The 24,449-nt window shown below is 44.7% G+C and overlaps 1 protein-coding gene across 8 annotated transcripts in view; it reads right to left on the minus strand.

Moving 5' to 3' along the window:
* The window catches only part of BCL11A (BAF chromatin remodeling complex subunit BCL11A), a 101,063-nt gene that overhangs the window by 16,374 nt on the left and 60,240 nt on the right, over window positions 1-24,449 (minus strand). The window lies entirely within an intron of this gene.

The following is a 24,449-nucleotide window of genomic DNA, read 5'->3' on the forward strand; positions in this document are numbered from 1 at the left end:
TCTGCAAGGCTGGTTTACATGCATACATTAACTTTATAGACAAACCCAAGCAAAAAACAAAATGCTGATAGGAAATTAGTAGATTTGTGAACCGTTTTTTATGGGACAGAGTCCCATTCTGCTTTCTCTGTCCCTCTGCCCCCCTCTTCCCATGCTATAGTTATGATAGAGCCTTCAGTGACAGGGGAACCTTGGGCATTTCTGGACTGACCTGGGCCATACTCTAGAGTCCTGTCAATGGGAAACCCTATACAGATGTGGCTTCTCACAATACAAAGCAATGGAGGATAAAGATTAGACTTCTGGGGTCCAAATAACTTTGGCCATTACATGACAAGGAAAGAACCAGCATTCCAATAATACCAGCACCCAGAAACCCTGACCCACCTTCACCATTTTATTGCACTTTGTTGCACTCTGGTGAAGACAAGTGACTTTTCACACTAATAAAATGAATCTGATAGTGAACGAAACATTTCTAGCACTGAGATTTTTTTGAGAAGAGGAAAATTTGGTTTGTGCAGTCTGGGGATTTTATGGTTTATGCGGTAAGTGCCTAGCTTTTCCAAGTCCTCCTCTAGCTAACTAACCATGTAGTTGTCCATCTTGAGACAGACTGGAGGATAGATGGTGCAGGAAACGCTCTGTGTGTTCTAGAGGTTTGGAGTTCGTGATGATTGGGGAGGGCAGGAGAGAAGAAAAACAGACTTTGATGGTGAATAAACAGTATGTTTTCCATTAGCTTAATATTAAGCGCACTTAGAAGTGTTGTTGTTGTACTCTAGGATAGCAGGTCTCAAGTGTAAAATACATCCTGTTCTCCTTATATAGAGCACACTGCCAAGCACAGCCAAGGCAGCTGGGACAAGATTTCCTTTCGCGAGGAGCCTGGTGGGTAACAATGGTGTGCTGCTGAGAAGGCTCTTACACAGACAGCATAGGTCTGCTGTTACCAGGCCTGCAGCGGGAGGCCCTGGTGGAAGCACCACCTAGCCTGAGACCGTCTACAGAGACATTTCATCCTCTCTGACCTAAAACAAAATAAACAACCGCAAAGTGAACCAACACAAGCAGGAAGACCGGACTTAACAAACAAGTATGTCTACATTTGACTGTTTATGTCAACTGAATTGCGAGTGTGGTGTAAAATTACTACAGATTTTGTCATGGCATTTTTCAATGAGAAATCTGAGAATCCATTTTTGCACTTGTTTTTGCCTCAGCCGTTCGCTAAGTTTGCTGCCAAAACAGATATCCTTTTCTTAGGAAACACACGCAACCCGGGTATCTCTGTGATCCCAGCATAAAAGCAACAGGTACTTGGATCCTTGTATGGGGAGCATCTAATTTCAAATTCTCTGCCACTTACTCTGGGAAGAGACCCTGAAGTGCTTCAGCAGGCCTCCAGCAAGAAATGGGAGAACTGCTGACCTAATCCATGCTTAATCCCTCGCATGAATTTCTGGTTGGCAAACTCGTCTACAAACCCATTAGCCCTAAACAAGCTGACTGCAGGACCAGATCTCTATAGTGTCAGGCCATGTGGCAAAGTGAGGTCTCATCTGAGTATCTGGCAGCATCATTTATTTTTGTTTTTGTTTTCTAAGTTGTAGAAAACCTTAGCTATCATCAAGTCTGTCCCTTCATTTTACAGATGGGGAAACTGAGGCCATGAGAAATTAAGCGACTTGCCCATGGCTACACTGATGGTTAACCACAATGTGAAGATTAGAATTCATCTCCTGACTCCTGATCCAGTGATCATTCCTGGGAATCTGTCTCTTCCCCTCTGCTCTTACTGCCGTGGTCTTCACTGCCCAATAAGAAGGTCCTGTTTCTGCTGATCCATTAGGCAGTACTTTACAGTCCTGGGGAGGGTCCAGCCCAGCAGTGTTACATGGGGCTTTCAAAAGGTGCCAATGAACTGACTTGGTCTCACAGTTGGAAAACAAGGCCTGCTCTGCTGCCTGGGCCTCCTGGCCTCACCTTTGCTGTGTTCACCCTCTACCTCTGCTTCCCCTGCAGAATTAGATAGCTGAAACCATTTCTATCAGCCTAAGAAGCTATTTACTTTAGAAAAAAGCACACTGTCCTTGTGAGACTAACCCTTGCATTTATCTTCCTCCAGGAAGAGGGTCAAAGCCAAGCCAATTGAGGACCCCAGCTGATTCTGCTGCTTCTTCCACTGAACACATCCATAATATTCTCTTTGGTAAGTAGAATCGACATTCCCACATGAACTGGAAATGCTAAATTGTTAATAGCCTCCCTAGGGCTTAACTTCTTGCTATGATGCCTTCAATTATTTCATCACGGCTTAGACAAAGTAAAGTATCACAATTAATGCTTCTGAGCGTCAAACTCAAGGAACAGCTCTGCCTTCCCAGGCCAGGGGGCGGGGTGGGGGAAGAGCTGCCCCTGGTTGAGAGCCTCTTCTTTTCCCACCTTCACTTTCATTCTCCCCAGCCAGAGATGGGCTCTGGTTGCTGGCCAGGAAGTGGATGATCTAGTTATGTCCTCTTTATTTCTTTGTTGGTGCTCTTAGGCAAGTGATTCTCACAGTGCAGACCCAAGCCCACCCCCGATCAGCATCACCTGGGAGTTTGTTGGAAATGCAAATTCTTGGGCACCACCTCAGACTTACTGAATCAGAAACTGAGGGAGGGAAGCAGCAGTCTATGATGAATAAATTCTCCAGGTTGATTCTGATGCACACTCAAGTTGAATCAGCACTGCTGTCTTAGGGGAAGGGAAGTATGAATGCTGGAAGCTTTGAGATTCCCTGGGCAGAGACCCATGGGCCATGAGGCTGTTATCCCTCCTGTCCAGGACCCCACCCCCTTTAGGACTGGAACAGTCAAAATCAAATTAAGCTTAGGGAATCCCTAAGGGTCCCTCCATTAGGAAATTCAGGTTCCATCCTCCGTCTGTCATTGGTAAAGACAGAGAACAGGTCCAGGCTCTCCATCACTTTGAGGGCCTTCTTAGCATGAGACAACACCCAAACCAGCTTGTGCCAGACAGATTGTGTCCTCACTGCTTCCATAAAAGTCGACATGTCAGAGAACGCAGCTGTAGCAACCGCACGGACAGAGCAGGAACTGGACTCTTGTTTCCCTTTCTGGTCTCTCAGATGGGACACATTTCCCTTTTCTGTCTCAATGTTTTTTCAAATGTCTTACACTTTTCTGGTGGAAGGTGCTTCAACCTGTTCTATTTCATAAAGGTCTCTCTAGACCCAGCATTTCCACTTGGGGCCTCAGAAATGCCTTACACATTATTAGGTTGCAAAGTTTCCTTATGGCTGAATTAAAAAATAATGACTCTTATTTTTCAGGTCTCATTAAAAAATATGCAACAAACTGGGAATGGCTTTGATTTAATGTTATACATTTGGTCACTTTACATTTCTACATATATTGGATACCAACTTTTGACCCAGAGCTCTAAGCCCAGTGGGATGCTCCTGGAATTTAAGGTCATTAAATCAAGTTTTTTGGTTTCCTCAAGAACGTCTCAAAGATTCCTTGACTATTAACATGCTATTTGTTTCTGAAACTAATCACTGGGTGTGTAATACAGCCACATTACTGTCTACTAATCAATAGGTAATACTGCAGATTTCCAAATGTCCCAAAACAGCTAAGCAAAAAAGCATCATTCCAACACATTTAATGACTGCTTTGGGAGCCCAACTTTAACAGGTACTAAAACCACAGGACTCTCCACAGGAGTATATAGATGTGTGCTATTCACTAAAAAGTATGTGTGTGTGTGTGTGTGTGTGTGTGCGCGCGCAAGCGTGTGTATATGTGTGTGAGCATGTGCATGCATAAGTCTGTATGTGTGTGTGCATGCACGTGCAAGTATGTTTGTGAGCGTATGTGTGCACGTGTGAGCGTGTGCATGTGTATACGAGTGCATGTGTGCATATGTGTATGAGCGTGTGCATGCATGCTCATGTGCATGTGTGTATATATACATGTGAGCGTGTGCATGCGTGTGAGCGTGTGCATGCGCGTGTGAGCGTGTCCATGCATGTGTGTATATGTGTGTGCCTGCGTGTCTGTGTACGTGTGTGAATGTGTATATATTTCCTAAACATATGTTTTTAGATAATCTCCCTGTTTGTTTTTTTCAGTAAGACAGGCACAAAAGCAGGAGAGCTGTCCCACATGGCGTGAGCTATCTCATGACGCCGTGACCTCCCTTCCTTTCACCCTGGGTCTTCAAAAAGAGAATGGATGACACTGTGTTGAGGAGGGGTCTCTATATTGGTGACAGGCCAAAATACAGGACTCCCTACAGTCCTTTCCCGGTTCTTAAAACTCAAGTCCCTCAGCCCTTCCATGTAGCCACCTTCTAGACTACACTTAAAATGCATCCTGAACATTTGTAAAGTACCCTGAAGGAACCTATTCCAGTTCTGAATCCGATTACTAGGTTCAAGTCACACAAATAACAACAGTGCAGCTAGTCTGAGCTAGAGGCTTCTTTATCTAACTGCAAAGTAAATGTCCTTTCTATTCAGCCGCATCTAGCTCTTGACCCTATGTTTACCATAGATACCAGTTCTTCTTGCTTAGATTCTCTGACTTATCAGAGTATTATAGAGCAAACATTAGCTATGCCTGTGTCTTGAGTTGTGTCAATCTGTAATGAAAATGTGCCAGCTTTATCATCACTCACAGACTTCTTAATTAACCTTCTGATATTGTCAAAATTGCATTCTCTTTTGTTCTAGAAATGAGCATTTACATGAGCATTTTTTTTCCTTCATTGCTTTTTTACTGGCTAAGGTTTTACCAAATCCTGATGTTCTTTAAAAAGTGTATTCTGCAAAAACAAAAGAAAGCAATAATTATAGACACTACAATACAGAATTTCTTCTAGAAACTCGCTTATGGTCCTCAGATTCCTTGATCCTTCACCAGTGACTTTAAATAATATCAATCACTCATTTTAAAACTCTTTTTTGATCAATGCTATCCTCTCAGAGCCTTGATTATTCAAACAACGGGTTACTAACTTCACCTTTTAAGAGTTCTCATCCTAGGCTTTTTCTCAATAAAGGGAAGTAGTAGAGATGACATTTTGCATGACCCTTTATCTATAAAAATGCCAGCCACCAATCTGTCAGGCCTAAACAAAATTTTTCTGCAAGCTGTGTCTTTAACATAAGCAAAGCATACAATTCCAAAAAAAAAAAAAAAGTCTTGCTTTTCTGAAGAGTAACTAAGCCAAAGACATTGTGTTCCATCTTTGTGTTGAAATGCAGATTTCCCACTAAAAGGCAAATCCTTCATTTCAAAAGGTTGAATAGGACGGTACTTAAAAAAAGAATTCCAGCTGGTTAAATTTAGGGTGTTAAAAAAAAAGTTCACTCCAATAATATTCTTTGGCTCTGGGCCCAAAGTATTTTCACTTGATCGTGAATTAGATAAATTTTTATTATACTTTAAGCTTTTGCCTTAGAATGGTGGAACTTATCTAGGAGACTGAGAGGGCAGCTGCATAAAAAAGACAAATTGTCTTAGGACAATTTGTTTTGTTTGTTTAATCACATACCTCACTATGCAAAATGTGTGTCCCCCAGGATAAATTCCATTCATTCATTCTCTCATGCATTCATTCAACCTCTCCTGCATTCATTCAACAAATATTTACTGAGTGCCTGCAATGCCCAAAGCAATGGGCTAGCCACTGTGGGCAGTACAAAGAAAACACAGACACAGATTCTCCCACAGCAGGCTTCATTTAGTAGAAAAGGTAAGGCCTGCACAGAAATTGCTCTACCCCAATGCAGAAAGTGTGTCATGAGAGAGGTACAGATGAGCTGCTATGGAAATTCAAAGGAAGATAAATTACTTCCATTTGGAAGGGAGGGGGAGAGGCTTTGGGAAAGAGGAAAACTTATGAGTTAAACCCGGAGAGCCAAGAGAAAGGATTTCCTAGATAAAAAGAAAAAGCAGGTAAAGATGCTCAGAGAGAAGCAAAGCCCAAGGTGGGCACAGAGTAAATGGGGCCCAATAGGTGGTTACATTCACATCAAAATATTGCACACTGATTCATCCAGTTGACAGCAGAGGATACGACCATCTAAATAAATCCTCTGAAGATTTCTGTGACATCTTCCGTTTTCACAAGTGCGTATTTTCCAATTTCACATTTTCTGAAAATAAGGGACACAGCCATGTGGACTCTTGTGAAACTCCATGAAGGTTCATCTGTTCTGTTTTTCCCCCACCTCAATTGTTTCTTCCCCCAATGAGTGTGGGTGGCCCGCTAAGGCAAAATTTACTATGTTTTATTCCTCTGAGTCAGACAAACAAGTGTTGATGGCCACGTTCTTCCTTGCAATACTGCCTCCCTGGCTTAAATAATCTATTTCAGATGTCTCATTGCCAGTTTAAGATGGGCTTGTACTTGCTGACACATTTTCAACAAATGACTGTGCAAGAAACATTGAGATTTTGCTACACTACTTTGTCTCTTCAATCATCAACTTGACCATCCCTCCAAATTTCCCCTCTTTCTTCTTTTCAAAGCCATGGTGAGGATAGGGGTGCCCTTACTCCTGCTCTGAATCCTCAGTTGAGGATGTTTGTGTGTAGTAGCGGCAGGGAGAGGGGTGTAGCCTTGCCTCCGTCCGAGGTATTTATCAGGTTATTTGGGAGCTACTTTCAGAGATGCCCTTGCTCTATGTATTCCCACTGCCACCACTCCCCAGTTTCTTTTCTTCCTTTAGGAAGCAGGGACTTGTTCCTCTGGAGAGACTGCTAGAGGGAAGTCAGGAACCTAAGTTCTGCAGCCCCAACTCTGCAACTCACCAGCTGTTTCGTGACCTTGAATAAATCCTTTCTTCTTTCTGGCCCTAAGTGTTTCCATCTTTAAAAGGAGAAGACTGGATTAGACGGGTGGCTTCTCTCTCCTGCCTCCCATGCCAGTCCAGGCCTCCTTCGGACCAGCCTAGAGACCTACTATAGGCCATGCTAGAAGCTGGCCAGGATACACCTGTTCCCCTCACGACCTTGACCTTGATGAGGAGGGCCTTATGGGAGAGTTCAGGGCTAGGCTCAGTCCCCAGGCTAATCCTTAGGCTTAGAGAGTGAGCCTGATGGTGGATTTCAACCTCCTGGGACACAGTCTTGCAAAGTTCACCTGTCTGAGCTTCAAGGAGGAAACCTAGGTGTGTCCTGAGCCAATGAGACTGAAGGTCAGAGAACCAGGAAGAAACTTCCCCAAACCCAGGCTAAATGTCAAGGGAAAAGGTCTCAGTGGCTCATGCCAGAAGGCCAGTAGCAAAGCTCGGCCTCATGCCAGAGCCTGGCACCCACTGCTCACGAAGGCACACACAGGACTCTAAGAAAAGGGAGTCCTCTCCCCAGCGACCACAAACCAGGACAGCAAAGCCCAGCACCCTGTGGTCCTTGCCCTCCCCCCACACCCCATCAGCACGGAGTTCTTGGAAAGCCATGTGTAAAATGAATTTCTGTAAAATAAAACACATTTGCTAACTAATGTAATTTCAGAGATGTTTCGTCACCCTTCCAGGCTCATTGAAAATTGGCAGGGCTTCTAACATTTTACCTTTTAAGTGTGTCTTCCTTCCCCCCAACCCCCAATATCCTCTCTGTCAAGTAGTTAATGATCTGTAAACAAACACTTTAAATTCAGTGGGGGAGCTCACTATTTAAAGAAACCCTGTGGAGAAACCTTTTGAAAAGTTAACAATCTTTCTGTAATGTGAAAAATCACTCTCTAATTTATCAGTTTCCATTAATGAGATTTTTGTGTGTATTGGACCTTCTGAAAGTGGAGCTCAACTGCAATAGATGCCTTTGTAGTTAGAAGGGATGATAAAAGACGCTGCCCTGAACATATTTCTGTCACCCGAGTTGTCCAGCTTCACACAAACGTATCACAAACACCCCAATGCCTCCCTACCCCACTCGAGGAATGAAGAAAAGAACAGAAAATCATCATTCGGACACCTGGAAAGCCTTGCAAACCACACTTGCGTTTCTCCCAGATTAAGTATTAGATACCTGAGGAAGGTGAAATACGCATTTTCAACTGAGCATTCAGGAAGAGGCATGGGGCTGTGAAGATGGATGCGATGAGAATGACCATTTGCAAACGTTTGATTCTGATAACACCTGCCAGGGCAGAGAAGGGCTTGTCTATCAAAGCCAGCAGAACACACGACTCCCAAATTACTCTGAAGAGGCCACCCCAGCCTTTTTATCTGCGTCAACTCACAACAAATGTGCTTTATGCCTCTATATTATCATTTCACTCGGTCTTGAGAAAATACTAGAATAAGCTAAAGAAAACCAAACATGTTGGAGGGGGCGGCAAGGAAAGGGATAGCATTAGGAGAAATACCTAATGTAGATGACGGGTTGATGGGTGCAGCAAACCACCATGGCACATGTATACCTATGTAACAAACCTGCAGGTTCTGCACATGTATCCCAGAACTTAAAGTAATAAATAATAAATAAATAAATAACCAAAAATGGTGTTTCCAAGAGACTCCTGATGTTTTGTTTGTGGGCACTGTGGAAACAGGGGCAGTGGTGCTGTGAGTGACAAGGGAGTGGGGAGCCATGGTCAGCAGGTGTGGGCAGCCCCAGCGACACTGCAGCCCGGCCAGCTGGAGGGCTTTCCTGACTTATCATCCAAGACTGGTCTGTGCACAGAGAAGGGGCCAGAAGGATGGGCAGCCCCAGGAAGGCTCTGTCAGGCCTCCCTGAAGGCCAATAAGCCCAGAGGAGGGCAAGGCCTCCAAGTCCAGCCCTTCCTAAGGAAGCACACCTGTCCTAGCCTTTATGGAAAGCTTTTTTAAAAAATTGAGACTTGGTCTCACTCTGTTGCCCAGGCTGCAGTGCAGTGGCACAATCTTGGCTCACTGCAACCTCCGCCTCCCGGGTTCAAGCAATCCTCCTGCCTCAGCTCTCAAGTAGCTGGGACTACAAGCATGCGCCACCACCACACCTGGCTAATTTTTGTATTTTTTGTAGAGACGGGATCTCACCATGTTGCCCAGGCTGGGTGGAAAGCATTCTATTCTTCCCAAAGTACTCTCTCTTCACATCCTGCCCCCACAGTTGTCCTGTGGAATGAGGGAAGGTATTAGCCTCACCTCCCAGTGAGGAACTCGAAGATCTCAGAAGAGTCCTGCTGTGGGCAGGGAGGACAGGGCTGGGCTTCAGAACTCTGCCCACCTTCTGATGAACCCCCTCCCACCGCCACCTCAGGGCCATGGCAGAAAAGTGTCGTCTGGACACTGGTCTTACAGCCCCTTTCAGGCAATCTCCTCACTTGCCTTTCTGGCACTATTGAGTGAGTGGTGTGTGGACTTCAGGGGAAGTGTGGAAGGCACTTCACAGGTCTAATACTCTGTGACAGTCTTGGCTAAGAGATTCTGAGAACCAGAACTGGCCATTCTCCAGAATTAAAACCTATTATGTCCTATGGTTAACACAGAGCTGCTCGGAAATTGTGAGAACTAATTTAAGGCTTCAAAGCTCTACCAAAAAAAAAAAAAAAAATGGTCTAGCAGGTCAGGCTCTAACATTTCTTCAGGAACAAAACTAGGCTGCCCTCTCGCCTGAGGTGAGGCTGAATGAAGGAGAGCTCTGGTGCTGCGAGGCCAGGCCTCCTCCCATGACGGCAAGTCCTTCTTTCAGAAACAGGCCTCTGCCCGGGGCACATGGCAGCTGCTTCTCTGCAGTGCCTCAGCACCTTCCCACCTCCCAGGCACACAGCAGCCCAGCTCTGGCCTCAGTCCTCATCTCTCTGGCAGAGTCCCACAGAACAAAACACAGGCCTTGGCTTTGTTGGGTTTTTTTCCCCCTCCTCCCTGGCTTTTTACCCAATTTCCTAATCCTTCATTATACCGCTGACCAATCTGGAAAGGGCTCCCTGAGCAAATCGGAGATGCCCACAGATACAACCTGCCATCACTGGAGAAGCCTCAGTCCAGCCACGGGGTGGGGCACTGCCGTCTGTTCTTGGGACTAGTAATTCTGCTGATTCCGTATGAGTAACATCCAATGTTCCCAGACACCGCCAAGCTCCTCCATCCAACAGCACAACATCCTCAATTCCTTTCTACCCACCTAGCAGGTCCACCTGGGGACTCAGCCCTATGGACACCTGGCCTCTGCAGGCACAGGGGCCCAACACCACGGTGGGACCCGGGGATCATCTTTTGTTTTGAGTCTCTCCAAGACTGCTTGGAAAATGAGGTCTCTCAGGTCTAGCATTTCCATGCAGTCCCAACCATGAGGCTGACCAGAGGCCACCAATGTCAAGATCTCTCAGGTCTACTAGGAACACGAAAGAATAACTCTTCCTTAACAAGCCCCTCAGGCTGAAATCCTTTTGTTTCCAGGGCCTCAACCTTCGACTGCTAGGTAGAAAGCCCCCTCTGTCACCAGCCCACAGATCTCAGCTGCCATCGCACTCAAACCCTGTCAGGCAGTGGAGAGTGTGGACGGCAGGCTGACACGGTTTCAAAGAGGCCGACCAGGCAAGAACCGTCCTGTACTCCTGCCCCGGCTCTAACGCAATAAAATGTCTTTTATCAATGTAATTCAAGGCAAAGAGTCAAGGGTCTGTCACCATTTTAAAGAGGCTTATTACATGGCCACAAAAATTTGCCTCAGGCTCAAACCTGGCAGGTAAGGTATCAGCGTGGGACAGGTTCTTTTGATTTGATTTTATTTTCTTACAAAATCTGAAAATGAAACGCTTCTGTCCCTCCCTTCCACCAACCGTTTTTTGATTTATGGGGAGGAGGAAAGAAATCTGAAGTTGACAGGTTGGGACAACTCCACTCAGCTTTCTCACTCAAAAGCTGCTTTTGTTAAATCATACTTTGCATTTATGGCCTGCGGCTCTTGGCTGACTCTGGCTGCTCCTCCAGTGTGGAGCAAGCCGTGGACTTCCCCGAAGGAGGCCCCACTGAGATGACTGCCCCACTCTGCACCAAGGACAGTGGGGGGAAGGTGGGGGCGGAGGGGCTGGAGGCCAGGGGGCCTGGGACATGAAAGCACTGGCTAGATAACACAAAGGCCTGCAAAGGCTATGTCTCCCTTCTGACCCTGGCTCTCCACTCCATTTCTCCTGGATCCAGGTCTCCCTGTAATCAGCAAGCATCTACCACTGGTTTGTCAACTAAAAGTTCAAGGCTTCTAAGAACCAAGACTCAGTGGTCTACCTCTGAGTACCATGCTGGGCAAAGAAGACCCCCTCAATAAATACTTAGGAATCAAGCACTGTGCAGTGAACTTTTCTTCCTGTGGGAGAGCCATTCTAAATGACCTGGCTGGAAGGACCAGGCCATGGAGCCAGCAGTGACGGGGGAAACCTTCCCTAGTAAATGATTCACTAACCAAGGAGCCTCTGGGTCAGCCTTGACCCAGGAGAGGATTATAGCCCCTTGAAAGTGGCTGCTGGTCCATCGCTTCACTGTACTATTTTGGCAATCTGTAATAGTGTATTTGCTCAATGGTTGTTATGGACAATCGGGTTAATCATTCACTTTCCAAATGCTGGGTAATTACACAGTTAGAAGAGCTACAGTGGATGTCAAATTTCCTTAAGTCTTCTGATGAATTGGTCTCAATTACTAGTCTGGGTCCCTTTCTCCTTCCTCTCTCAATTTGCTGTAGCAATCCTCCACATTTTCCTCTATTCTCATCCCCTACCTGCACCCCCATCTCTGTCCCAAGAGAAAGAACAGTGTGAAGTACATCCGCTTGAATAATCCCTATTTTTGAACCCATAGTTCTAAATAGTTTTTGCTCCACTAAAAGGGCTTAAAAATAAGGCTAGGAAGCCAGCCCTGGGAGGGGCATTACAGGCTGGCTGGAAGCCCCCAGCTGCCTCCCTGCCTCAGATGCAGGGAGAACACCTGCAGCCACCCACACCTTGTCACCCAAGTTGCACTAGATCCTGGTGCAGCCCAGTGGTGGCCACAGCTCAGGGAAGAAGGCAAAGCCCTGCTGTGCTCAAGGAGATTGTGGCTTCCCAGCCCAAAAACTAGGAAGGGCCCTGGAATGGGATATCCCCTCCCCTCCCAGCACCCCATTCCCAAACCTAGCCACCCACCTCTGCTTGGGACATGCTGGAAGGCAAGAAGAGAGAAACAAGTAACACCTTGAAAACAAAAATGAAGCAGGGATCCTAGGAAAAGTAAAAACATTCAGAACCCAGGGCCTTCTCTCTGTCTCCCAAGAGCTACACCAGACCCTTCACACCTCTGCTTTGCGGCTTTAACGCACTACACCCCACCCACTACAAGCACATACACATGCTCTCAAGAGTCAGAGGGTCACCCAGGGCTAGAACTGAAGCCACCCAGGCCACAAGCTGGCAGGTGAAGCAGGACAGGGGTCAAGGTGACAGTGCTGTCCACGGTTGGCCCCTGGCTAAGAAAATTGCAGCAGAAACAGTGTTTCTTCTCCATTTCCATGGCTCGTGAATTTTTTTGTCTTTTTTTTTTTTTTTTTTGATGCTCCACCCCCTACATCCTTCTTTTTCCCACATGCTCCAGCACACACAACTCAGGGCTCCAGTGTTTTAAAGGCATATTTTTTTTTCCACAGGTGAGATTAATTTTCTAATAGAACCCCAGTACATTTTATGTGATGGTGGGAGAGTCTTCTGACTATCACAGTGTCCTGGAATGAGCTCAGCATGCTCTCTGGGAAGTGAGTTGGGAAAGTGAATGGGGAAAAGCCTCAACACAGACAGCCCCATGGAAAATTCTCCAGCTCAGGAAACCCACCTAGGTATAGAGACTTTCTCTGGAACCTCTGGTTTGTTCTAGTCCTGGTGTCAAAACAAGGCGGTTGGACTGATGCTTCCCAGCGGAGGCCTTGGTTGTCACTTTCGGACCTAACATCCAGTTCATCAAGGTCACTTCTGACTCCCAAGAAGAGAGGCAGACCTGTTAAGGGGCGGGGGTCGGGGAGGGTGGTTTGATCCACTTAGGACATTTTGGATATTTTGCATCTCTCATGATTCTATCTTGAGAGTTTAGTTTTGTTGGAGTTTAGTTTTTGAGTTGTTTGTTCGGGTTGTGGTTTCTCTTCCTCCATTAAAAAAAAAATTGGAGCTGTATTTCTGTTTCCTGTTCACGGAGCGGACAGAAGGAGGGTGTGCAGTGGAGGAGGTGTGTGGGGAGGAGGCTGATACATGGAGCGGAGCCGAGAATATCCGGAACTGGAGAAAAGTGAGAAACGGAGCTTTTTTCTTGGCTTCCAAACAGTTGTAATTTCCACTGCCACTGCTTAGTTCCTGGGCACCAGGCATAGAGAGTGGGAAAGGGGCATGTGACAACTTTACCACAAATCAGGATTTGGCATTTAAATCCACAGGAAGCAAGAAGAATAGAGGGACTGCTTATTTATGGACTTGCAGATGAATGAGATAACCAAAATGCACTTCTCGTGTATGTGAAGGAGCAATTCCATTTTCAGACTTGGAAAGTTCTCCATAATTAAGTATCGCCCGACCCTGAAAGCACACTGCATCCCAAGGTTAAGATCAGCTTCCTGAAAACAGGGCAGAAGACTGCTTCGGTGGTAGCTCAAGAATTCTATTTTGAAGGACAGGTTAGTACCACACTACATTTAACTGGATTCAGTTCATGTGATTATACAGTGCCTTGCTTTCTGGAATATGTAATCATCTCTTTCTGATGACATTTTAAATATCCAACTAGACAAATAATTGCAGCAATAATTGATAGCAGAGTCGAGCTGAAAGATCATTGATTGGCAGAGTCCCCACTGAAACAAATCTTTCTTTCAAACATTACAGAAATGATGATGCTTAAGTCTAACTTTTGCTGATAAATGCTCAAAATCTGATTTACTGATAAAGGCACTGCAAGAAAACCTGCGCTTCCGCCTGTGATTACTGTGCGAGATGTTTGAGAAGAATCAGGTAGTGTGATTTATATTATTTCCCATGAATAATTGCAAGGATAGTGTGGGTAGTTGGAGGAGAATCAACACAGGCGACAGAAGTGTTGCTCCTTAATGCTACACTTCCTGAACAATGCTAGCCAACAATCAGGGTTTACAGCCCTTTTCCCCTCTAATATATATCCTATGGTAGAGAAACGGTCTTGACAAGGGGAACACCAGGAAAAGAAGACACACAAATAATCAGCTCCACTCAGGCCTTTGAAACGTGATTTAAATCAATGCCTCAAACTGGGACTCAAATTCCCCTGCCCAGTGCAAAGAGTCCTGGCCAAGGTCAGGAGACTTGAGACCAGGCAAGTCCCAAATGATCTCAGGCAAGTCCCCAGGTATAGCTGCAGTCCCTTCAGCCCCGGTCTGTTTCTCTGTCCAAGGCAGAACCCAAATCAACTGCTATGTCATGTGTTTTGATTGTAACATTTAAGTTAGGGCACTGTGTTCAACAGTTCAGACCCTGTGGAATGCTGCAATTGTCAGAAATAACTCAAGAGAGGATGCTCGTCTCCAGGAAACATCAAATGAATGAGCTGGCATATTAGCAGACGTGGATTACAGTAAGAAAAATCTAAAACAGAGGATGTATCTGGATGCTGCAGCAGGCAACAAAGAAAGAATTTGGGGACTGGGTCTAAGCGCTCGCCCAAAGCACTTGAAGGAGGATTTCTTTTTATTTTTCTTTCCTATTTTGTTCTTCTGGTTGTTCTTTCTTTCTTCCTTTCCTCTTTTTTCTTTCCTTCTTTTTCTTTCTTGGTTGCTTTCTTTCCCCCCTTTGAAACTGAACCATTATAAATATGAGTTGGTCTCATAGCTTCTGTTAAAAATCAGAAGCTTGTTAGATGTAATGATTATCTGCATTGTGACACTTACCGCGTATGAGGGGTCTTGTCGAACAGCTTTACTCTAATTTAGAGCTCCTCTGTTAATTAGAAAGCCCTCAGATTTTCTGCAAATGCAGGTCACTATCGACAGCTCATGCTTTTGATGCTTCGTCTGTGACAGTTGTCGGGTTGCCGTTCCAGGAGCTGGCAGGGTTGTCCAGACTCTGACAGTGTCAGAAAATGCAGTCACCACGGCCGCTTCACAGGAAGTTACACAGAAGGTCTGCACACATCAGTTTCCCTGCAGCCCAGAAGCCTGATGAAATCTGCACTCACATTCAGCTGAAAATAGCTCGAATTCCAACCCTCTCTCCCCCTGCCTACTCTCTTCCCCTTTTCCTCCTTTCTACTTCCTTGCCTCTCTTTCTCCAACCTCTGTTTCCAGCATCTTCTTTCTCACCTTCCCTCTCTTTAGTCACCAACAACTGGGGTCCTCTTCTGTCAAAAACAGCCACATTCACCAGAAAGGGAAGTAGGTTTTACAGATAAACCGGGTTGCTTTTCACTGAAACAGCAGTGATTGTGGAATAGAAACTCTCCCCTCCCTGCCTTTTAAATAATATTTCCTATTTTTTTGCACCAGTCAGCAGCCGCACCTGGTGAGGCTGAGGTCAAGGCCGTACTTCCAACATGGCTCACATGTTTTTTCTTAAGAGAAGGGGGGACTTTGGAGGAGGGCGAAAAAAGAAGGAGAAAGAGAGGAAAGGTTAACCACTCAAGCAAAAATGCATATAGGCTGAGGTTTCCTGCCCTTATCACCATTCCAGTGTAAAACCTCAAATTGTAGGAATTCTCACTTAGGAATACCTCATTATGGAATATATGTGCTGGGGGTCTGGGGAGACAGGAGAAGGGGTGTGTGTTCATGACTGTGTGTGTGTAAATTTGTGTGCTCCAAATTTTGTCAAGTTCAAGCCAAAAAGAAATCCTCTGTGGCACTTGCTTAGGACTTTGAAGAAGAAAAAAAAAAAGAACAGTATTTAAATCAAAATAGGAAATATAAAAATGATTAGTACACCCTCACCACCACCACCAAGGCATAGCCCTGGAAGAAAAAGGCATCCCTTGCAGCCACCATTTCCCAAGTTGACCTTCTCACCAGGCCAATGCCCAATTTCCTAAACAGGCCCCTTCTTGCTTGAGGTTCCTGCAAACAAACGCAGCCATCCAGACGGTAATGGAAGTCTGGCCTTGGAGTTACTGGCTTACGAAATGCAATGGGATGAGGTGGGGTGAGAGGCCATAGCCCAGACTGAACGGCACAGTGACCAGGCAGGGTGGAGCAAAGCCACTCCAGCAAGAATGCCAAGGACAGCAGCAGTAGCAGCAGCAGCAGCAGCAGCAGCTGCCACCACAGTGGGCTACTAGCCCCAGCAGTGCCCATGCCTCTACAGCCATGCTGCTGTCATCTTGGTTCTTGGCTAGCAGACGCCAGCCCCAGGAACGTCCTCCATGCCTTTAAGCTAACTGCAAAAACAGAATGGTGTGAGCCAGGGCAGACCCCATACTCTTTTAGATTCTACCTATAAGGGAAAAATAAGCCTAGACCTGGAGAATAATGTGTGAAGTGGCAAAAGCCAATCAACTCATTTAAAAAGAAAAACCCTCCATCCAACGTCACAAAGCTGCTGAATATTAGGTTCCTGGGAAGCTGTCCCAGCAACCTAGATATGAGAAACAACGCTTGCTATTCTGGGGTGAGAAGTGAAGTTGCCTTTCACTTGGGACTGTCAAACACAGTCTATAAATATCAGCAATGCCCCTTGTGAACTACGGGCTGAGCTCAACCCAGAGAAGGCAAGTGTTTCCCAAAGGTCACACAGCAATTCCAGGTCCCCCAGAAGTAGCCCTTCACCAGATGGATCCCATCACCAGATAGCTCTTGGAAATATACATTGCTGCATCTGATTCTCATTTTCAACAAGAAGGCTGAGGAATGAGATTGCACATTTTAGTTTCCTTCCCCAACTTTCTTTCTCCAACCTTCTGCTCTGGTTCTCCTCTCCCCCACCACACGTACGAAAAAATCTTTTTCGTATGTTTAGGGATCTATTTCCATATCTACCCAAAGTCTCCAAGCCCCTTGTTCTATCAGCAGGTCAAGAGTAGAGAACTGTGACAAGCTGTTCTCCATTCTGAAATGGATTTGACTGAACAGCTGCTGAAAGGCAAGACATCCTAGGGAGACTGGTACTGGGGATTTCAGGGTCCTTGTTCTGTGGGTGGACCATGGCTCCTTTCCAGAGAATGACTTGTGATTTGTTCTCTCTCCTACACATCAAAATGAGACACCAATCACAGCTTTACTGGCCCACCTTGCCCCACCTCCAATTTGGCAACTTTGCCTCCTTCTCACACAATGAGAAAGAACGGATAGCCAAATTCTAAGAGTTCACTTTCTGCACATATGTGTAGTTAAGTACTGAAGTGAGAAATTCAAGAAAACTATACTTAGGCACACACACACACATTCTGAGAGATAATTTCTAAAGACCTACCAATCTAAGATATTGAAAGAAAATGGCTACATCAGGCCCAGAAAAGCCTTGAAATTTTCCCTGTCCACAGACCACAGTCCTATGGTGGACATGAGATCTTCTGGCTTTAAGATAAATAATGCACAGAAATGAGCAGCATGATGGATTCGCTGGCAGATTATCATCAGACATGTGAACACGCCAACTCAACACCAGGATTGGGCCTGAAACTTCTCTCAGGAAGACCCTGATAGCATTAGATGGTTGACAGAGGTATTATGGTGTGACAGAGTCTGAGCCCACAGTCTGAGAATGACCACGTCCCTTCTCAGGGAGACGTTCCCACTCAACACCCTGGGAAGACTACTATGAATCACTCTGTCTCTCAAACCTGGCCACGGCTCAGCCCACGCCCTTTCATGTATTCACCCTTTCCCCTGCTAACAGAAACGGAATCAGAACAAATTAATATTTAATTTTAAGATTACTATTCTATCAGAATAAAAAAGACTCAGGAGATTGAAAGCGAAGGCAAATGCCTCTGCTTTATTCTAACGTTGCTATTCAGGCATTTAGGAGTGCTAGGCACAGGGAGTGTCCCTGCCTCCAACCTGTGATTTGCCACAAGGTAGGAGGGAGAAGGATAGTGCGACACCCCTAAGTGTGTGAAGTTCTAACCTTTTACCCACGTAATGATCTACTTAATATAATATTTTGTCTTTAATCAATGAAAGAGTAAGATAATTTGATATCCTATAAAACTCCCTAACCTATATTTTGCAAGTCGATTAGCCAAGCTCTTCATGCTAATGTCAGCGGAGCCCATGTTACATCTCCAGTCAGGCTTTCGGGTGTCTGCACCCCACAATGCCACACACCACGAGTGGAAGAAGAAAATTCAGCAGGGGGAGCGGTGTAGTGGGCAGTTACGTTTTCGTCATCTGTATGGAAACTGGGAAATCGTCTTCTCAAATTGAGATTATCTTCCCTTGGGATCCTTCTGGAGGGCTATAAATAATAGAACATACTAATCAACATTAGATATTAAAAAATGAATACAGATTCAGATTAAGGAAAAACTAAATGACGCCTTTATAAAATCCAGAACAAAACAAAACAAAAAGCATGAAAAAGAAGGCTTAGTGGATCCCCCTTAAGTTAGCCCTAGTCTCTGACAACCAAACCAGCCTTTAATGAGGGTGTTCAAAGTAACCATTTCCCACTCCCTTATTTATGAGCAGCAGCAAGTAAAAAGCAAAAGGCTTAATTTTAATGCAGTAATTTTCCCATCAACCATTCTATCTAAAGAAGCTGCAGAAAGGTGAAAACTGGAAATTTATGAACCTTTAATGAGAAATCTGGATAAGAATTTGGTCTAAAAATATGAAGAGGAACATGGACAGCTGGCACAAACACAAAATGCAAGTATTCCAACTCCAGCTCCATGATAACATCTGCCACTAACTGTTTACTGACTTGGTTTTCCCAACTCTAGAATGGAGCCCCCATCCAAACCTGGGGAAGCAATATATGAACAATTAGATATTAAATGTTTATAGATCCATCTCTGTGGTATTACTTTTGACCTGGGTTAAAAAAACATAGTAACACTTATAATGTATTCTCATTATGTAGAAACATTTAAATTATCCTGGAAGAGTTTGTCTCACGGGCGATTCAAAGAGTTTCTTTCTTCCTTTCCTTCTAGGAACATGAGGAGTGAATCTGACTATTTCATCAAAGCCTGTAAAAGATACCTGAGTCATGATTTTAACTGAACAATTTCTCCAAGAATTCAAACTGTGAGAGGGAGAAGAAGACCGTCTCTTTGGTATAGTGGGAATCGCTATTGTGTCCTCCCCGGTTCCTCTCCTCTGTCCTTGGCAATCCAGTTACAATCTGACAGCATTTAAAGATGACAGTACTTGAGATAATAGGACAATGCCCTAACAGGATTACAGCAAATGTGAAAGTAAGGACACACGTAGGTACTGTCATTTAGGTAATGTCATCTATGATCAGTTTTCGTTTCATTTTTTGCTGACACAGAAGTCAGTACTATTTATACAATTCACTGGAAACCCTGTTATGGCTGTAAATAGTTTGCTTCCCCCAGTGAAAGAAAATACTTATTGTACTGCAGGGGAATTCAGTAAAACTTTTTAGTTTTGCTTAACATGAAAATAGTAACACAAAATTTCAAATCAATATCAATAACCAAAGATCCAAAAACAGCCTAAAGCCACTGCTACCCAAAACAATTTTTTTGTTTGTTTGTTGTTTGTTTTTTGTTTTTGAGACAGAGTTTTGCTCTTGTCACCGGGCTGGAGTGCAATGGTGCAATCTCGGCTCACCGCAACCTCCCCTTCCCGGGTTCAAGAGACTCTCCTGCCTCAGCCTCCTGAGTAGCTGGGATTACAAGCATGCGCCACCACACCCGGCTAATTTTTATATTTTTGGTAGAGACAGCGTTTCTCCATGTTGGTCAGGCTGGTCTCAAACTCCAGACCTTAGGTGATCCACCCACCCTGGCCTCCCAAAATGCTGGGATTACAGGCATAAGCCACCACGCCCAGCCATACCCAAAACAAATTTATCTTCAAAGAAAAAAAAAATGCTGTGTGTCCTAAATAATAGGTGGTCAAGAGGTTTCTACAGGATATCTTAGACCCCAATTAAACTGCTGCTGTAGAGTTTGGGGAAAATAAAGCGGAAACACCTAACTAAATTCACACTGTGGGAGCCAGTCAACACTAGTCCACCTGCCAGTGGGGTCCTTGTCAGTCACACTATTTCTCATTCCATTTCTTTTATGTCATTTTGCCCAGAACATATCCAAATTCATATAATAGAAGCATTTGGAACCCAGAGCTACTCTACTTCCTAACTAATTTCTGCCACTGGAAGTTTGTTCCTAAAGCCACCAAGTCTCCTAAAAGCCCTTATTTCTTGGCAGTGAACACACAGCTGCCCTGCCTGCCATTAAAATAGCTGCCTCATCATCCAGGACGACAAAGGGCCACACTGTGTGCCAAGTGATCAGCCACAAACAAAAGCTTGTTTGACCAGCACCTGTCTCAAAAGAAAATTCTGACTAGAAGAGGAAGCACCTGAAGGAGGCTGAAAAGAAAGTCTTGATATTTGAAATTCTAACAGAGGCTCGTTCCCCTCTAGGACACTCTGGGTCACTAGTGTCTCTGCTTTCCTTGTTCCCTGGCTCATCTCCTGAGCCCCCAGGCCCTTCTCCTGTCCAACTGTCTACTTACTAACCACTTTTATCAGGCCCCTTCTCACCCCATTCAAAAATGTTTACTCAAATTCAGGCTAGCTTAACAACCCCCAAAGCAGAAGGACACTATTAAACAGAGATCACAGGGATATGAATTTTGATGCCTGCCTTGTTTTGTTATGTACCATCTAAATGATACATGCTATCATGAAACACCATCCATGCCCTGAGCATCCCAACATGGACGGACTGGAGGAGAAGGACAAGGGACCAATACAGACCCTGATGGGCCCTTGATTCTGAACTTCATTCCTGCCCACTCCCCATCTGCAACGGGGGCAAAAGCAAAAGGAAAGTTTTCCAAGATTTAAACAGTCCTCTATATTAGTAACAGACCCATGTGCTAGGCTCCTACAATATCTGGTTCCATTCTGCTTGTGAAAGGAAACCCTACAGTCAACCAACTCCATCCTCTACAACATATAAGTCAACAGGGGAGAACAAGGCATGAAGGGTATTTCAGAGAATGTCAACAACCCATCCACCCACTTTGCAGAGTCCTCAGTTAACATCCCCTAGCATGCTGCCTTTGTCTTCTGATTAGAGTATTTCAGCAGCCCTCTCTGATCTATAGGATGTGGTCCAACTCCTTAAGCCATCATTCCAGAGCTCCACAATCCAACTCCAATTTTCTATTCCAGTCTTAGTTCCCTATACCCATCAATGAAAATATTCCGCCCAAGTAAAAATCCCTTCCGTTCTCATTTCCTTCCTGGCTTTTCTTCTTGTTCTCTTACCTCCTGGAATCCTGCTCATACTTTAAGGCCTCACTGAAGGTCTACCTAGTCACCTTAGCAAGAAGAATCAATCTCATCCTTCTCCAACCTCATAGAGCACTCATCCCATGCACCACCCCCTGACTCATATCTAAGCCTTATGTTGCTGGTTAACCCTCTATGCCTTTAATTAATTCCATGTCTTCCCAATGAGTTTCTTAAGTACAGGGACTCTTTCTCCTACTTGCTTCTATTATATTTGAAAGTACCAGCACAGCATTTGACATGATATTCATATATCCTAGGAATTCAACAAATAGCATATAAATGACTGATTTACCTCCTAAAACGGAAGTTATTTTTCCAAATATCATTTCTGTTCAAAATGGTAATTTTAACCTTCTTAGCACCCACAAACAGTTCCCTTCTGATATCTACTTGAACTTTCAGATAAAAAAAAAAAAAGCAAGTTGCAGTAACATGTTATGCTACACAAAGATTAGCATGAATATCCACCCTCTTTAAACAGCCACCCCATACCCTGGAGAAGAGCAAATGTGAAGTTCATGTGCCAACCAGATTGTGTGCCAGGTTGGTCAAGTCTGACAAAGTTACCAAAAAATAACAACATCTTCTATATGTGAAGCCCAACTACATGGTTGTGCAACTCTATAGCTGACTTTCAACCATGGTCATCTGCAAAGAAGTTAGTCTCAGCCACCTGTGCATCCTCAATGCAAAAAGTGAAGTTCTAAAAACATATTTTTAATGCTCTTTTAAATACAGCACTACTAAAAAGCACCTCATTTTGATGCCAGAGGGCAGCAAACATGGACATTCTTGGCCCCCTTCAGCCATTAAGTATGGTAAAAGGAAGTTCTAACTATCATTTGAAATGCTCCCCTCAGTTCTCCAGGCTGGGCTGACTGTCCACATCAAAACACCCTGGGCATCCTCACTCTGTGTTGAGAGCTAAGACCTGGAGTATGGCCAGGTAGGACCCAACACTACACAGGCACAGACATTTTCCATGTTAAGAACCCAAATCTACACAGTGCTTAGCACCCAAATAAGTTCAGAAAAGGTAGTCCACACAAATCTGCCAAACAAACGAATGAAGTTCAGATATTGCATTTATGCTAAATACCTTGGAAATTGAGAGGGAATCTGGATAGGAATATGGATGTAAGAAAAACAAAAACCCTCACTTTACAAGAATTTACCAGTTACACTGTTAGCATCTCCATTTAAGGAGAAGATACACTGATGAATAAGACTGAGTTGGTGGCAGGCGTGGTCGCTCTTGCTTATAAACCCAGCACTTTGGGAGGTCAAGGCAGGAAGATCACTGGAGCCCAGGAGTTCAAGACCAGCCTGGGCAACATGGAGAACCTCTATCTCTACAAAATTAGCTGGGCATGGTGGCGTGCACCTGTAGTCCCAGCTACTCAGGAAGCTGAGATGAGAGGATGGCTTGAGCCTAGGAGATCAAGGCTGCAGTGAGCTATGAACATGCCATTATACTCTAGCCTAGCCAACACAGTGAGATCCTGTCTCAAAAACAAACAAACAAAAAACAACTAATTGGGGTAATGTTTAAAATAAATTTACTTCTAGAGAAGAAAAAACTTAGTTGGGTACTCCCTTCCCTTTTTACTTTTTGAAGCCTGCTGGAATTCTAAGAAAATAGATTTCCTCCCTTTACTCTCTCCTTCCTCACACACTCACCAGTGCTCATGCGCTTCTCAGACCCACATGCTGTGCTTATGGTGGATAATCCCATCTCAGTGGGCCTCTCTCTCTCTCATTACCAACTTCTATAACATCTCAGAATCCAAAGGGCATTCTCATTTCCCTGAAATGTACTTTGGTGCTACCTTGAAAGACAGCCAGAGTCTTGAGGAGACCCAAACAGTTAAAGGTTACAGACAGACTTGGTTCCACTCCAGTGACCGGTATTTTGTTTTGTTTCGTTTTAGCTTTATTAAGGTAGAATTTACATACAACAAAAGTCATTCATTTTAAGTGTACAGTTGGATTCAATTTGCCAATTGTATACAGCTGTGTGGCCTCCACCAAAATCAAGATACAGAACACATCCACCAGTCTAGAAAGCCCCCTCTTGCCCCTTTGCTGTCAATCCCCTCCCCTAACCCTCTGACCCCTTCCTTCTCTCCACTGAATCCCCACCTACCACTACAGTGTTGAGAATTCTAGAATTTGGTATAAATGGACTCATACAGGATGTCGTCTTTTGTGTTTAATTTCTTTCACGGAGCAGAATGATTCTGGGATTCATCCATGGTATGGAGTGTGTTACTCTTTCATTCGTCTACTGTTGAGTTGTATTCCACCATAGGTCTGTTTATTCATTCACCAATTGGTTGCCATGTGGATTGTGACTACTTTTTGACCATTATGAACAGTGCTACAATGGACACTATGTAGATGTGTTTATAGGAATGTATATCTACATTTCTCTTAGGTAAATATCTAAGGCACATAGAGAACACAGAAAAGGTTTTGAGTTTGAGAGTCCAGGGAGCCCTCATTTTGTCATCCTCCAGGCTGCCCCCCTTCCACCCCATTCCCTGGAGAGTTCAACTCCAAACCTGTATCCCACCCATCTGTTTGGCTCAACTACCAAATGTCATCCTATTCCAAACAGAAACCTCTCCACTACTCTAAGGAAATGATGGGAAGACACCCCAAAACATTCTTAAAATGGGCATTCAATTGAACTCAGGCCAAATGAATTGGACTCTGGGTCAGAGATAACTTAACTATGGTGTTCAGAGTCCTAAGAACCCTCACTAGCTCAGAGATGGGCTTAGTTGACCACCTCCATTAGCAGCATAGAGAGTCCAAGGGATGACTTCTACCTTGCCAAAGGCCTTGGGAAGAAAGACAGCATCAAGGTCTCACACAACACTCCCGGGAGACAGCTGCTGCCCAGTGCTGTGGACAGCAAAGCAGCCGTGCAGGAAATTAAGATTCCCCCTCCCTCTCTCTCCCCCATCCTCATCAGCTGAGCCAGGGAAGGGCTGGAGGACCAGAGGTGAACAGGAAGCAGAAGGACCCCT

Source organism: Trachypithecus francoisi, unplaced genomic scaffold (genome assembly GCF_009764315.1).
Source record: "Trachypithecus francoisi isolate TF-2019V2 unplaced genomic scaffold, Tfra_2.0 Lachesis_group17, whole genome shotgun sequence".
NCBI classification, from domain to species: Eukaryota; Metazoa; Chordata; class Mammalia; order Primates; family Cercopithecidae; genus Trachypithecus; species Trachypithecus francoisi.